The following is a 13,859-nucleotide window of genomic DNA, read 5'->3' on the forward strand; positions in this document are numbered from 1 at the left end:
CTCCGGGCACTCCGGCTTCCTTCCACACTCCAAAAACATGTACGGCTTCTTCCACACTCCAAAAACATCCATGACAGATGTATTGGACCTACTAAATTGTCCTTAGGTGTGCTTTGGTGCAATTTGGGTGGCAACCAGTTCAGGGTGTTCCCCTCCTACTCCTTGAAGTCATCTGGGATAGGCACCATCAAGCCTGCGAACCTTGTGAGGATAAGTGTCTCTAGAAAATGGATGAATGGATGGAAAGGGCATTTAGAATGTATGTTTTGTACAGTATGATGGTGATCAGCGTAGAAGACGTTGATAATTCACAACGAGTAAGTGATACAGAAGCGAAACACATGAAACATATTTTACCTTTGAATATTTTTACACATTAGCTGCAAGATCACATACAGTTGATCGTGTTGCTTTGTACCACAACCTAACAAATTGCAACTTTTCTTTCAACTTGTATCCAGACACATGGTATCTTTTCGAGGAGCCACTTGGCTCTCCATGAACCACAATAACAAATTAGACCTAGTAGCTACTCACCACTGAGGAGAATTTATGACTAAGAATTTTGAAGATGGCAATGAACACTCAGGGATTTATCGAAATTAAATGTTGCATTTTTAAACCTATGGTATGTCAGTATGAGAAATCATTAATTACCACTGTCTTAACATTATTGAATATCAATAATAGATTGTGACAAAATAATATTGATGTAATTTTAGCAAATGTGTTGTTGCAGAAGTGTTTATCAATATTATAGCCAGTTGCATTAATAAGTTAAGGTTGCTCTCAGTTTCAAAAATATTGGTGACCCTCTTACCTAGACTTGTCATTTACATGGCGCCTCAGAAGGCCTTGCCTCTTTAAAGCACAAATATGAGAAGAGATACTTCAATACATAAATGTATGTCCTATACATTTTTTTTTGCTTGAAATTTACTTGTGTTCAAAAATATGCATACTGTATTTGAAATGTATGTTGTTGTTGTTTTTTTCATATGGTTGCACTTATATTTCAGTATTCACCTATTTTGGGTGTTTATGGTAATTGTCATCTGTTATAAATAGGGTTTCACTGTATAAGATTCAGGTGTTCATTAAAAATCGGGCAGGTATTCCGAAATAGTAAATTGATCTTCGAAATGTTATGGTTTCACTAATGCCACTGAGACAACATATATGTTTTTTGTTGTTGTTTTTAAAGATTACAAACGTATCCAATAGGACTAGATTATCAATATTATTTTGATTATTGGATCAGATCATTTTTATTGTATGATGAAAAAAAACAACAATAACTATAAAGGTAGCAAAAAAAAAAAAAGGAAAAGGACAACGTAAGGTAGATGTTTCGTTACAACTGTTGCAAGGTTATTGAGTCATTTTGGCTAACGTAAGCTAGCAAGCTCGAGTCACACAGAGGGCAGTATTTAGCTGTCGGCACTTCACATTTCATTAATGCCGGCAAGAATAATTTAACGACATATACTGTAGATGACATTAAGGCTGACATAGACATTTATTTAAAAATTATTTTGTATTCAGGTGTTGTGAGTATATAATGTAAAAACAAGTTGCACATACAGTACAGTCGCGCAATGTAATTTAGCATGGCACACACCAGTCAACAGACATATGGCTACTTTATGTTATCCAGCGCTACTGTTCTGTGATTTCAAACGTGATTCAGTGGAGCAGTTAGGATTAAAGGACCTCCCACAGAGCAATCCATTTTGGCTCCAGAACAGAAATGCTCTATCTGGGCGGTGTTGTGCCTGCCTATACCCACGGGAGTCTTTGTCAATGCTAATTAGCCAGCGTACCAAGCGGCGATGTGGAACGCAGTTTCCGGAATGCATCACGCCTGTTTTCTTTTTGAAGCGGTCCTAATTGTAGAACGAACTCGTCACACTTTTCAACCGCGGTCATGATGGGATTTAGTGGCGGCAACGTGTATAAAATTTTCACATTGTCTCGCACAATTCTGGTTAATCGATTGCACACTGTGTGCACGGGAAAGTATTAGCATGCTCATATAGCTGCCAAAATCCACCCGAGATAAAGATTTATTTTGTTAGAATTGGTGGGCATGACTTAATGTGTTTCTATTCTTTCTGTGGCATTTTGCCTCCTCCTATTGTCTCGCCTCTCTTATTAACATGCACTTAAATTCCCTTTGTTCTCTCAAGTGCTCATTAAAGAATTCAGTGCCTTCTGATGTCTATAGTTTTACATAATTAGAACCCAAGAGGGTTCCACGTGTGCACTAAAGTTCTCCATTTGTTTTATTCGGCATTAGAGGAGCAATTTGTTTAATTTCTCTGGAGTTTAACCTTGCTGACTGTGATGGAAAAGCACCTGCAAATCTTGCAAGCAGTCAGGTCATTGGTGGTGAGGAAACACTGCCGGTGAGTGTTCCGTGAGATATTATGTATAAATCATAGCGGCTTCATTTCGCAATTAATAATGTTTAGGAGTCTACCCATGGTGTTAAAAGAAAATGAGAGAAGAAATGAGAAAACATGCATTCATTTGATTTTCCTCCTGGTAAGTAAGAGATAGAGTGCTATTATTCCTTTATGTCAGTGTATGGCAAACGTCTTCAGTTCCACACCCAATTTATGTTTTTGTTTTCTCTTCAAATAATAAAACACACAAACCTGGATTTAAGACAAGAAATGGCTTACTTGATTATCAATGACATCACTGTCTTCGGGAATTTAGCCTGACAACCATCAACCAAATAATGTGACTGAGAAACATATGTATCATATATATGTCATTATTTTGTTTTAACCAAAATACAGTATACGTCCAAAAAATTATATTAAAGTGTGAGTAGACTTTTTTTTTTTTTAATTTTCCTCTCAAAATGTCCACAAAATGATAGATCTGGCAACAGATTGAAAGTTAAAATGAGTTAAAATAATCTCTAAAATTGAATTCTTGAGGCTGTATTCCATAATCCGACCAAAAAAAAAAAAAAAAAAGATCGAAAGAAATCAATTTGAATCATGGCGTGACATCACCCAAGCATATTTACTTAGATATAGTGTATACACCACAAAATCTGCGGCTTGCTGGCTTCTGTATGGCTGGATAGGATAAAAATGTTAAAAATACATCTTCTTTCTTTTCCAAATGGCTAGTGACACAGGAATAAAGAAAAACATTTGGCAATGTTTGCCATGTGGCTGTTGGTGCCAAAATGAGGGACAAGGACAGAAAATGTAATCAAAGTCATGGCCCATTTGGGCATCTTTTTTTAATTTATTTATTTTTTTATGTTTCAAGACCGAGAATGCATTAGTCCTCTAACCCAAGTGTTGTATCACAGCTGTATGAGACTACAATACGAAGGGGTGAGTTCAACACAGGCTATGTTCTGTGTTTATGTGTGGTCAAACTTGCTTGTACGCAATTTGTAGATTTTGTATGCCGGGGCTTCTTGAGGGCAGGGTGTGTGTGCAAGATGTATTTGGGGGGGTGTTGTGATGTGCCATTTCAAAGTGAGTGGCCCCGCCAAGGAAAACAATAAAGCAGGAATGACAGGAACAGATGGCCCTCTTTATTGTCTGCTGAAATGCAAACACTGGATATCTTTGCTTGGTGGGTTATATATTTATTTTCCCCCTCCTGTGCCTTTGCCTGCTATTAGTACCCGTGTTTGGCACACACCCACATTTAAAGGGACCAGTGTGCACGACTTAGTGGCATTCTGTGGGGAGGTTACGGCCACCTGGATACTACTCAATTCACCCCTCCTTTCCCGAGGAAAGGAAAATTTCAAGCTCCAGTGGCCTTGTCAGACTGTAACATGAGTCATTATCAGCCTAACACTCACAAAGACATCATTCAATAACATTTGACATTATTAAACTCCACTTGTTACAGATGTGGACGCTGATTTGCAGTGACATGTGGATGCGCTGTTTTGATAGTGACATGGATAATGTGATGTAGAGATGATGTAATCTATCAGACTAGCCTTGACCTGTGAGAAAATGCCTTAAAAAGAATCCTTTGATAGAGGTTTGCATCATTTTTTTTTTTTTTTTTGTCAGTCTAATCCGCTGACAGGAAGTCATGCAATATTTTCTATGCAAGTCTTTATGCCCACTGTACAAATATGATAACCTAACACTCTGTACCATGACAAGAAACCGGCCAGCTGTACGTTAGCCGTGCTCTGCTACATGTAAATAATGCAGCTTTGGTGTTTTTACGTAAATGAACCTTACTAGAAACTCTTAAGTTCTGTCACAGTTTGTCTCATCACTACTAGAAGCCAACCATCTTCCACTAAATTTTTGTAATACGCTAAACAGGTGTAAGTTCATAGCTTCTCCGGGTAACTTATCTTTGCATAGCTTGTTGTCTCTCAGCACATTGCTCAACATGATATTGTAGGAAATATGAATGAAAAAATGAAAATAAAAATACTTTGAAGTAAGTACAGTGTGAGTATCTTCCTGAGACCCAGCCTATTAATTTGAGTCCATTTGTGTAGCAGGGTTACAACTTCACGGAGTTTTGTAGTTTTTGGTGTGTAGCTTGATTAATTCAAACTACCCTTTTAAGTCCTAGTGTGTTCAGGAGGACATTCTGACCTTTCGAATGATTGTTTAAGATGCAATTAACTTTGCTCTCTTGCTGAGACATAATAGACACAACAGTGATCACAAATGAATAGACTGTGGCTCAGGAGTGTATGCATCAATTTTGGCAAACTAATGTTATTTCTAGATGTGTGATAACACACCATAACACATTTTACTTTTGTGTGTGTTGTACAGCTCAAACAGCTTGAGGTTAGACACACACCGAAACCACATGTGCAATCGTTTACGCACCTTCATGCAAATATGAGACATTAGAAACATCCCGTTTACCCTGTTATTGTCTACTAATTAGGAAAAATCATGAAAAATCACAACATGATGCAAATACTATGTAAATCATACATTTAGGGGCCGTAACATCAATGATGAATGGGGTCAACTTGACTCCAAAGAGGAGGATTAATACAACACTAGCAGTAATTCTCAAAAACTATTCCCAGCCCATTACAGACACCAATTCCCACACCATAAAATGTCTATTTATTGTAAACCGTCGTTTCCTCTTGGGAAAGCCAGACAAATACCACGTGGCGAGGCAAACAAACGAACCGACAACATTTACAGGAAAAGTCTTGCCCATCAATGTGTGTTTACGGTTAAAACACAAGAAATAATTTCTTTGATGCAAGGATGGTAATATGCCATAAATGTAATGTAACCTAAAGGAATCTTCTATCTGCTTTTGGGAGATTATGAGTTTGAGTGTTTCAATAAAAAAGTGAACACGGTGAAGGCATCTTCTAATATACTGGATATGTGTTCTCTGACCTGAATGCTCCCTTCTCCACTACCTCTAATGTCTCACATGTCAAGCTAACCTCTTTTTTTCCACTTACAGTATGTCTCAACCTTCCCCTTCTTATCTTCAGCAAACTGTCGCCCTTATCTTGCACGCTGGTTGCCCTTCTCTATTTCCTACTATGCAACTCTCCAACTACCTCCGTGCTCCATGTTCACTGCATGCCGGTAATAAAGCAGCGGCCACGCAATTTTTTTTGCCAGGTTCATTGCTCCTCTGCCTGATAATTCCTCTGTATTAACTGGCTGGAGTTATTACCCGTTATATGAGATGTCTATGTTGAGAGCTCTTTATGAGATCCTGGTCCCTGTGGATAAGATGATGGAGCTGGTGAATGCTGTCATACCCCAGTCGTATAATGGCATCAGCTGGGAAATACACAATGCCAGGGATTATTGATAGAGCCATATCTGCACTTTTGCTGACAAATTCGAGGCTTGGGTTGAAGGGCCCACGTAATCCTGAAGAATAACTCTGCTAATATGGCCGCCTCCGTATAGTAACACCTCCTACTCTCTTTGGGGCACTTCTTCACCTCCCCGATGACAAATGAGCCAGAATGCCCGGTTGGTTCATCTGAAAGGGGGCTAAGATTTATTTTAACAATCGTTTCTCCTTTCATCATCTCATATGAAAGTATTACTCGATTGAGATGATTGTCTTATCTCCATGACTTCCAAAACCCTCAGATAATGGCTGTATTTCATGACCTGATGCAAGGAGTGAATAAGGACAAACAACTTTTGAAGATGTATCATGAAGAAGACCCATACACAAATTGCAATCGTGAAAACTGAAGGCTTAATTCCACGAAATGGCAATTGAGAAATATTTTGAGTGAACCAAACCCATTACGACAGCACAGAAGGTGGAAATAGACAAAATCTTCATTTACTCCCATATGTGTAAGAAGTGTGCAGTTTTGCTGCAGTTTGACGAAAGTCTGTAATGGAGCGACATTAAAATGTGAGTGTTTCCTGTCAAAACTGGACTTCCAGGTTTTCTCCACATGTGAACTCACAAAAACAAAAATCAAGAGAAGCTCCAGGATATATGGCAACATTACCTGAGTGTGTCCGAAAAGCAGATTTGGGATGGACGTGTTTTGTATTATTTACTGACTGTTGTTATTGGTTTGTCAGGGGGCTTCTTTGATTGGCTAAAAACGTCACATCCCATCGAGTCAAACAGATAACACACAGCCGGTCTACCTCACACAAAGACTTGGGTTGTAAATATTTAACACGTTCATAATGTAAGATTGTCTGGCTTAACTTGTTTTGGACCCTATTAGGACAAATCCACTCAAAATGCTTCAAACATAAGGCATAGGACTGTCTGGCATTTGATGTTCTTTATTTAGTAAGGGGCAAAATCAGGTCAATGTCTTTATTTGTGTACCTTAATGGTCGATCAATCCAGTGACAGATACATTTTTAAAAGTAATCAAGATGTGTGTCCAGAGACCAATGTTTATACAATACAGTGTGTATGTTGTTAATAGCATGTTATCACATGCAAGTGAAAGAAAAGCTAAACAATCTCGCACCTTCTATAAATATTGTTGTGATTCTCCAGGCTCTCATTACACGCCTCCTCCTCTCCTCTGTTGATCTGTTTGATGCGTAGCAGCGAGACTGCCATTAAACAATTTTAAGACACCTCATTGTTTTAGCCGTTATTTATTTATCAACACACATTCATGCAAAAATTACATTTCTCGATATTTTGGGCAGTTTCTGATTGAGCTAGACTTGAAGTTCTGATCAGGTTAGACATGGCTCTTAACAGAGAGTCTACCATAGGTTCTGTGAGGTTGTTGCCTGGCGCAAAGAAAGAGTTTCCATTAAACTAATGCCTTATGGCACTAACCAGTGACAATGGGCCCTATTTTTGTGCACAACATAAGTTGAATACAAAGTGCTGATGAACTGTGTGAATAATAGAATTTTCTTAGTTTTGGAATATTTGTTGACGGGTCCAGTTAAGGACGGTCCTGTGAAGGAGCGGTTTGCACAGCCGCCTCACAGTTCAGAGTCCTCAGTTCAATTCCAGCTCGCCCCGGCCTTCCTGTGTGGAGTTTGCATGTGTTCCCCACGCATGTATGGGTTCTCTCCGGGATCCTCCTACATTCCAAAAACATGCAATGTCAATATTTTGAACACTCTAAATTGACCTGAGATGTGATTGGGTTGTTCGTTCTTGTGTGCCCTGCAATTAATCAGGGTGTCCCCCTCCTGCTGCCCGTAGACAGAAAACCAGAGACACTAGTGAGGATAAGCGGCTATAGAAAATGAATGGATGGATTGGTGCAGTTAGAAATGATTATTTCTACCATTGTGGGGGTGAACAAAGCGGACCTGATTCCCAAACAATCCCACACAATGTCTGCCTACTTTAGGATCAAATCCAATCCTTAGGTGAGGGTTCACCTGATATAAAGTTCAGTCTTCTTTCTGTCACCAAATGGCCAGGTGTGCCAGGGACGTGAAATGCAAAATGCCCTTGGTCTGTTGGAACTCTCAGCCAGGTGCAATGTGATATGCCAAATTCTCAAGCTTGGCAAGAAAATAAAGATGCACCCGTTTTTCCGCCAAGCACACATGCACCTGTCGATGAAACTGGGCCTCAGTATTGTACATTTATTTAAGAATCAGCTTACAAATGACCAAACAAGCCAATTCAATGATCTTTTTGAGACTTTAGCCACAGCCGCCATGTTGTGTTTCAGAGGAATATGAAATTACGATCATATTGTAGGAAATCAAAGTCTTGTTCTGCTGCAGTCCTCTGGGCAACATTGTGCAGTATTGCTTTGGAAACATGCCTAATTGGTATGTGTGAGCCAAACTCTGCCTACTGCCTGAAACTATCTGGCTACATGTTCACAACAATTGGATTTGGAATAGCTGGCCGAGATTATTTGTGTTGTGCAGCTTGGGTCTGTGTTTGTAACATCAATTGGCAAAGCTAATCCTAGTCTGCCCTGCGTCTATCATATTAGAATGCACACTTGCAATTGCCTGAAGTCGCCAATGGTGTCATCTGTGTGCTTTTATTTGATTATTTATTTATTTTTAATAGAATATAGCTGTCGTTTTTTTTTTTTGTATTATTTCAATTAGTGAGCGTTTCCGTATGATAGACCATATTTCTGCATCTCAGCTCAGTGTATGGCCTGGCAGACCACCAGAAATGAGAGAAGAAAGAAAACTGAGTCACCTATAATTTGCTTTCCTACAGTCAGTTTGCGAAACAGACACATGGCAGCTGAGTGATTCATGTCGTCCAAGCAGCAAGTCAGCCTCCTGAGTGATGATTAGTTCTGGCACGGGCCTCAACTCCACTGAGCAAGCAAAGCATGTGGCTTACACAGTCAAGACCTGTGAAGTAATGCTGTATCCTTTTTGTTCAGAAAGCTTTAAACGAAGAGCTTATTGTGAAGGATGTGGGAGGGTTACGTTTTATCTGCATATGTCTGCAGTCTCTGAAATCATCACCATGAGTCTAACCTTCAGTTAACCTGACACAAGTAAGCGAAACATCAGCTGAGTTTAATATTATTAGTTTTAGTATCTTAACCGTTCTCGTCCTCAAACCTGTTGGCCAGCCACATTAAATACTGAGCAAACACAAAAGTGTCCAATCGCAAAAACATTTACAATCGTTGACCATGACTTTTTTTCAGATTGGATGCAGGATGTCAAACTTTGCACATTCTACACTATAGTTTAATTGTTTAGGGTATCATTTTGAAACAGCCAGTAAATTGGCTTTTGCTGACTTTGATATATCCACCGTGCTTGTCTTATTGGTGTAGTTTCAGAGATCATTCTTGGTCTTGAGACTACTTTTTAAAGGTCTTTGTCTTGAACATTTTTACTTGGAGAGAGCGGACTCTGGATTAATGAGCAAGACCGGTCGAGACCCTGCCAGTACTATGAGTAAAAAAAAAACTGTAGAGTGCAGGTGCTGTGCTGCCTTCCCAGTGTCACCTGGAGTAATTCCATTTTTGAGTGATTTTTCTTCACTGAATACAGTGTTGGGCTTGTTTTGATCTTGACCTCCAAAGGTCTTGTTCTTATCTCATTCTCAACGTCAAAGGTCTCAGTCTCCATACACTCTAGTCTTTATATGTCTTGGTGTGGACTTGACTCCAACACTTCATCTTCACTCCATCCATCTTCCAACACTGTTCCATTTTCTGCCCAAGCTCACTCTGAAGTGGGACAAGCTGAGTGAGTGCTCCCTGCCTGCCTCTCACTTCTCATCAGAGGATATAAAACAATTTGGTGAGCTTATTAACTCACATTCTGTTGTTCAGCAAAACCCTAAGCATTGCAGATAATGTGCACTGTGCTCACCTCCAATGTGGAGGTTTGCAGATTTAGCTTGCGCTAGTAAGTTTCTACCTCCCAAACGCACTGCGGTGCAATATAGAGGAGAGAGAGAATGTGATTACAAACAGTAAGTTATTGCCTCGGGCACAATTAAAACTTTGCAGACGAGCATCCGTGATTGCAAACTGAATCAGGAGTGGTGTTGGTGGGCCATGTTGCTTGTTAATTGGTTAATTACAGAGTAGCAAGTCTTGCGCTACAAGAATTAGCCTGGAAATCTGCTCTACATTTTCAACAGTCCCGCATGTAAACTAGACGCTTGGGCAGACCCTTGTCTAAAAATAAGTGCATCAGCAATTTGAAACTGCGTGGGCTGTCTTTCATTGTGATGCAGGAGCGTTTACAAATGTGTGCCTCGCGCTCAATCACAACAACCTACTAAACAAACCAAATTACGAGATGTTGCCATAGAAGCAGTAATGTCATGCGTTTGGAGCAAAAAAAAAAAAAAGTGTCTTTGGAGAATTGCGGAAAAATACAAAAATAAGTACTGTACTTATTCTTTTGATCCTTGCAGTTGTAAGCTAAAAAAAAAAAACATAATGATTACCTTGGACTGGCCTGAGGACTGTGAAGTGCACATCCCCAAGTGAGTTAACGCCATGATTTACAGGTGCTTTGCTTCATCTCACATGTTGATGACATCTAAAATATGGGTGGAAAAACAGCCCAGGGCTCAAATTGGCCACAAGGACAACCTGCACTCAATTTCTTACTTGCTCACTATCACTCTTTCTCTCTCTCTCACTCACACATACACACACACAAACATGTGCATCTTACCTCTAGAGAAAATGTTGCTGTTTCTTAGTCAATGCCCTCAATGCCGCGAATCCTACAGGTCTTACTCAGAGCCAATGTTCACTGTTGAATGAGTAAATCAGAAGTGTTTTCTGACTGCAACTGCATGTGGCTCTGATTAAAGCAAAGCCATGGGCTAAAAGCTGTCCACTTGTCTTTATAAGCATGCTTTTCTGACCTTTCTGTTCAACGAGTCTTCTTAGGACTAAGGACTTGACACAATATGACATGTTGCCAGGTCAGTAAACATGGTGTTGCTGCTGATGACACAGCAGCAAGAACATAAGTTGAAGTGCAAATCTTTTTCTTTAGCAAAATGGTTTGATGATTTTTTTTTAAAACACTGATGTCTGTCTCATAATAATATTGATAATACTTTAATTGTGATTTCTACAATACAAACCGCTTCAACACAGGTGAGGGTAATGATATTCTGTTATATTGTTTCTGGTATTTTAGTTGTTGTTTATTATTGTATACAGTATGACGTACTGTAAAACAGAATGGAGTGTGTGAGAGTGTGTGTGCGTTCCTGTGTGTGTGTCCACTTGTCATTGTCTCATTACAAGTCAACAAATTAGCAAATGCTAATGACTAATCTGATTGTTTAGCCCAACATCTGTTTGCATAGCTTTTTTTTCCCTCAATTATCTGCCCACAATGTGAGTCTGGTGTTAAATCAGCGATTAATGGGGTATGACAACTAAGAGTATGTAGCCATTCATAGTGTAGCTGCATGTTGCATTTATATTGAAGATCTGTGGTTATGATTGTACATGTCTGACAACAGTATTTATAACAGTGATATAATAATGAGCAATCACATTTGCACTGTAGATCAAGTTGGTTCTGTTTCGCCTTTCTGCGAAAATTGATGTGTTCAGATTTATGTCACACCAAATTTCATCTGTTTTAATGCTCATCAGAAAGTTGAAGCATCCATATTCATATTGTAATAATAAATACTGTTTGTCCAGCTTAAGTAACAGAATCCTTTTGGGTTGATTGACATATTGCACAACACCTCACTGATTATGACCAGTAATTAGTCATCACTGCCCACAGTCTGGCATTGATTATGCTCTGGTGCAATCAACATATTTCCATACAAATGGCCAAATAAGTGGTAAATAAATTGATGGATTAATGAAAGTTTGAAAAGGTTAGAGGACAGGACGGATATAAAGACAAAGGCAATAAGTCAGACAGGCTCATTATTTAGTGGTGGAGAACAGAACCACCTCCACGATTCTCTATTATTTACATTTCATTACATTTCAGATGTTTTGCTGAGGTTGAATGTTTCATATTTCAGATTTTAACCAGATGATTGGCTGAACACCTTGGTAATTGTTTAAACGTCAAAAGCTTAAACCTTTAGGCACAAGTTATTTTTATTTTTTCAATATTCAGTTCAAATATCACTATTTCAAAGGTTAAAGCCTGAAAATGGTTTGGTATATATTCATTGTTTTTTGCTTAGTGCAATTTTGCTTCTTTGGAGGCTTAACCATTAATTTGCTTCATTAGTAACTTGAGCATGTGGCTCAAGTGATACAATCTTGTTTGTTTTCCCTTCTCATGTCGATAAATATTGATTTGGATATTATCAGATAGAAATAAGTCCTTTTTTCAAATAAGGGTAAAATTAATGTATACATGGGTATGAATCAAACACATTGACAGTATTTTCTCGAAACAGACTTCAACTACAGTAAAGAGACATGCATGCTGACATATTTATGTATACATTATTGTATTTAATTCTGTGCTGCCACTTCCAGGTTTGCTAAATAGGTGACATGAACAGACCATAAAATGTTTCTCTCAAGAGAATGTTTTAGCCGTAATTCGAAATTATGGTTCAGCAAAAGCAAAAACAAAATGAACTCTAATTATATTCAATATTTGGAGATTGAATCTTTATTTGAATCATATTTCATGAAGTAAAATTAGTCTTACTCAAGTAAAATTTGTATCCACAATTGCATACAAGAAATTGAATTGTTTACTTGCTGTTCATTTGATAACGGCCCTGTCTGATTTGGAAAAGACTGAATAGGAGTCAGGAAATATACTCAAAAGGGTGTGCATTCTCCCAAGTGGTTAGCTTTAAATATATCTTAAACATAAGTGATAAGTTCTGTTTTCAGATGCTCACCTCCCACTAAACACCAAATGAATCCAGCAACAACAACAACAGCAGCAACACAATCTCCGTCTTGAAATCACACAACCCACACAGAGCGCCGTGATCAGATAAAAGCAGTCATTTATTGTGGCACTTGCTCATGCTGGCACCAATAGGCTTGCATCATTGGCAGTATGAACCGATGCCTTGAAGCTAATATCCTGTAGATTGATGGGATATTTTCTCTGTGTCTGTCTATGTCTTCAGTCTTCCCCTAACAATGCCAAGAGGGTAGATGTGGCTATTCATTGCTCCGGTTCTATTTGGCATCAAAGAACTCGTGACGTGCGCGTCGACTTGAATATCATTTTTGTTGGTCTGCGGACTGAGTTCAGATTGCCAAAAGTGAGGCTGAGGCAGAGAAGGCCACGAGCAGGACAATTTGTTTAACAACATGACAGATGGTGGAGCACAACAAAAGCTAAAAAGGTCCCTTCAGTCAAACGTTCCAATGTAGCAAAGTTTTTTCACACGTTTAAAAAAAAAAGTACTCAAATACAACAGGAATCAGGTATGCGCATTGAAAATTTTGAAACAGTTGCTCAAGCCCCAAAAAGGCACCTATAGCTAAATTCTTTTTCCAATGTCAACAGTTTTCAGTGTAACGTGAGAATTTAAAATACTCAAATGCATTTCCATGGGTGAAATTAAAGAGAAAGATAAGATAGAGTAGGCACTTTTATTTATTTATTTCTTTAACAATATTTAATGGGAAAAAAAGGCTGCAGAAAAATAAGCAGGGCATAAAGGCTTAAGCATTCACTTATGGCATCACCTGCTTGACAGGAATGACTTTCTAACTGTTGGATAATGACCCGTCTTGTTTCATAAAGGGCTAAGGAAATCTCGGAATATCCACTGTTACAATAACGAAATTCACAGGAATTGGACAGTTTTAGGTTTCTAAACAATAATAATAAAAAAAAAAGTTGTTAGTTGTTGATTAATTCATTAATCTTTCCACTTTTACAATCAATAAATTTGGTTGTTCATAAGGTATTTAATGTTGATTAAACATTGCCCTCAAGCAAAATGTGCAAAAATAA

Source organism: Hippichthys cyanospilos, chromosome 19 (assembly GCF_059441005.1).
Source record: "Hippichthys cyanospilos isolate Australia breed blue-spotted pipefish chromosome 19, RoL_Hcya_1.0, whole genome shotgun sequence".
In the NCBI taxonomy this organism is placed as follows: domain Eukaryota; kingdom Metazoa; phylum Chordata; class Actinopteri; order Syngnathiformes; family Syngnathidae; genus Hippichthys; species Hippichthys cyanospilos.